Here is a 3,840-nt window from a genome sequence, read left to right as displayed (position 1 = left end):
GCTTTGGATCTAATGAGATGATGTAAGTTACTCTATAACTTATTTTTATCTGATTTGAATAGTATCTACTTGGAAAGTCATTAAGTTTCCTCTGGTGTTGGCAACTATTCTCTCCTCCTTCCTTTTTTGCTTTGACAACTTTTATCTTATTATTTAAACATTTTCAAATCTCACTGTTTAGTTGAGGGAGGGGGGAATCACACATGTTGGCACCAGGAAACTAGGTGATGCCAAGGATCAAACCTGGAGTCTCACAAATGAGAAGCATGTGCATCTGAGTCACATGCCTGCTTCTCTTTGACAAAGTTGATTTTCTTTTGCATTCTGCATGGATGTAATTCTGCATAAATGTAACTCTAGTCACTTACGACCCAATCACTCATAACAATATTATTTTTAGAATTTGTAAATCGGTGAGAGACAAACTACAAATAAATAAAATACAGACTATGAAAAGTGTGTGTCTTACTTTGGCTGCATCCTGTAAAAGAATTAGGAGGTATGAGAACAGATTGTCTGGGTAGGGTGCAGGAGTGAAGAATTCCAAGAGCATTGTCAGCGTGATTATATTTTAAATGGATTATGTCATTTAAGCAATTTATAATAGAATTTTCTTATACATAAGAAGACACTAGAATGATAAATATACTACTTTGCTCCCCAGTATCAACTATAACTAAAAATGTTGTTAGTAACTTGTTCTGTTTCTGCATTGCCTTTGTACTGGATTATTTTTCCAGAAACCGCAGATATAAAATGTCACAATCTGTAAATATTTCAGATATATTCTGAGTGTAAACATAATAAGTGATTTGGATAGTCTTACTCTCCTTAGGTGAATCTTTAGGGGAAAGATTCTTCAAAATTCTTCATCAGTTTGATATAACAAATTGCTGATTTATGAGCATTTAGAGGCTTCAGATAATGGCCAATGAAGGATTCTCACAGACCCTATACTTCACAGGAATTATAGGCATTTCGGGGAAGCTACTGAATAAATGTGAGCGAGAAAATGTTGCTTTATTGCTAAATAACATCACAATGCTCAACAGAGACATAAATAAAGTGCAAAATGTGATAAATTAGAGTAAGTCCTTTTGGTCAATAAAGGGGAGGAGTTAGAAATCTGATCTGAAGGAAGTTTCTAAAAGGAGCTGGTGTTTGGGGTTTTTCGAAACATAAATATACTATATAGGGAATAGAGGAAGGGCTTTTTAGCTGGTAATAGACAATGAAGTGACATGATCAAGTATAGTGTTCTGTTGTTCTGTCAAGATGGAAGTGCCGGGTTACTTCTCCAAAATATTATAGTATGAATTGGTACAATGAACTATGAAACTGCCTCTGACTTTCTTCTACATGTCCCCTGATTCCCTGTAAATGTTCTCTGGTTTACTATTGGGTGCTTTTTGGTCGGTTTGGTTATCTCAGTGGTTCCTGAGACTTACTCCTGGCTCTGTCTGTGCTCAGGGATCACTTCTGACTGTGCTTAGAGATTATATGTGGTGCTAGGGATTGAACTGCCATCCTGTGCAAGGCAAGCACCCTTACCCCTTATTATCTCTCTAGCCCCTAGATTTATTATTTTATAGTAGAGAACCTTTACATTCTACATAGGTTCATGAACAGATATACAGGGAATTCCATGGGTTATTTTCGGTATTTCAATAGTTTTGTGTGCCCAGAAAGGCTGGAGTGATAGCACAGTGGGTAGGGTGTTTGCCTTGCACGTGGCCAACCACCTGAGTTCTATTCCTCCATCCCTCTCAGAGAGCCTGGCAAGCTACCGAGAATATTCGGCCCACACGACAGAGCCTGCCAAGCTCCCCGTGGCATATTCGATATGCCAAAAACAGTAACAACAAGTCTCACAATGGAGGTGTTACTGGTGCCCATTCGAGCAAATTGATGAACAATGGAAGGACAGTGCTACAGTGTTATTTCAATAGTTTCATGGAAATTAAGTATTGAATAAGGAGTCAGACACTTGCTTTAGTTTATGACTTTTCAGTTTGGACCTCTGACCAATGGGTCAGAAGATCTTCTTCTTAGAGAGCTTACATGTTAGAGGGTTTACAAATAGGGGTGGGTGTTGGAAGAAGATAGACTTGAATCTGAGTATTCATTCTGCCACTTATGTGAGGTTGGTAAATTTGTTGAATTGTAAGTCGCACTTTCTTTGTTTAACTAATAGGATATGCTGCATGTTAATATTCTTAGTGAACTAATAAGATATCACATTCTATAAATGTAGAGTGTGGCCTCCCTCTCTGAAAATTTGAAATACTCTTGAGTAAATCACAGTATTTTATGTACCCCTCAGCATCTTTGGCCATTGTCCATCAAAAGTGCATATGAGGTTTCCCCCATTCTGGGATCACTACTGAGGATCTCTGGGGTTGCCGGTTTCCTGTACTTAGACAGCTACACTCTTGGCACTCCAGCTTGCCAGTGTGTCAGCTGATGGTTCTATTTGTGAGTCTTCAAGATTGCCATTGATCTTCTTTTTGCCCAGTATTTTGCTGAATGGATTTCCTGTGCCTGGATGCTGGTCCCCCTCTTTAAAATGTTGGCTGGAAACACACTCAGGCCATTTCCCATCCAGTTCATTAGTCAACTTCTGGACTTCAAAAGCCTTGCTCTGCATAAGTTAGCTGTTTTCTGTACCTGACACAAATACAAATGTGGTCAGTGCACACTTCATATGCTTTAGGGATCCCTAATGGAAACCCAGTGGTCTTGTGCTTTCTCATCTATTTTGCCTCCAAGAACTAATATGAAGTCTAAGCAAAGAGGTGGTAGGTGTGGATATCATTTAGTCTTAGAGTCATATGTCAACTTTGAAAATGATCTTAAAGTTAGTGGTGTATCATAAATGACATTTTACCTTACAGTAAGTCTCTCTTGGAAATGACTTGAAATTTAACTTCTAGAATCAATGACAACTTCATATACAATACTGTTCATTGTACAATGTTGGGCAAACATAAAATGATTCTCTTTGGATAATTGCCCATGTACTTCACTGTTCACATATACTTTCCAAATCTTTCAAATCTTGAAAAACATTAAAAAGTCAGGAAATCTCACCTGAACTAGCTTTCATGGGGAGATTTCTGGCATATAATGCTTCGTTTAATGCAGGAAATACTCTTAAGCTTAACTTCATTTATAGTACATTGGCTTGCTTACTGTCTAAACTTTGAACTTTGTGTAGTTACTAGACACAAAAAGAAAGAAGTGAAGTAGGGACCAGAGAGGTAGTATAGAGATTAAGATATGTATGTTGTACATGGCTGATCTTAGCACACAAAGTTCCCAGAGCATCACCATAGACAATCATGGAGATCCCTGAGCACCAATAGGCCTTGAAAAAATGCAAGCAGCATAGTGTGGCCTGATTAATTCCTGGCACCACGGGAGCTGAAGAGCATCACATCTCAGGCCCTTGCATCGAATCACCAACCCAGTTAGTTGAGAATCACCAGGAAGGTCTCAGGCCTTCAAGCACTGCCTGTAAATGAACCTACACTCCCTTTCCCATAAAAAAAAGTGAAAAAATAAGAAAAGTGACTTGAAGATATTAGCAGTTTCTTTTTCTAATATAAAATAGAAAAATTCAGTTGGGGATGTGTACTCAGGCTATATGGCAGCTCTCTGGAATGCATCAGAGACTTAGGATCTTCTAATTTTGTGTGTGCTTCAGCACTTGTTGGGTTTAATTCTTGTCCTTCTGCTCTCAAGGTGTGCCTGTTGAAATGCCAGTCTTCATGTTCATGTTCAGACAGAAAACTGGGTGAAAGGTAAAATAAGTGTGCAGAGTTTTGTTATAAGAGATTT

The sequence above is a fragment of the Sorex fumeus genome, unplaced genomic scaffold, assembly GCF_029834395.1.
Source record: "Sorex fumeus unplaced genomic scaffold, SorFum_2.1 ptg000034l, whole genome shotgun sequence".
In the NCBI taxonomy this organism is placed as follows: domain Eukaryota; kingdom Metazoa; phylum Chordata; class Mammalia; order Eulipotyphla; family Soricidae; genus Sorex; species Sorex fumeus.
The sequence above is the reverse complement of the archived record's forward strand: the minus strand, read 5'-3'. Positions refer to the sequence as shown.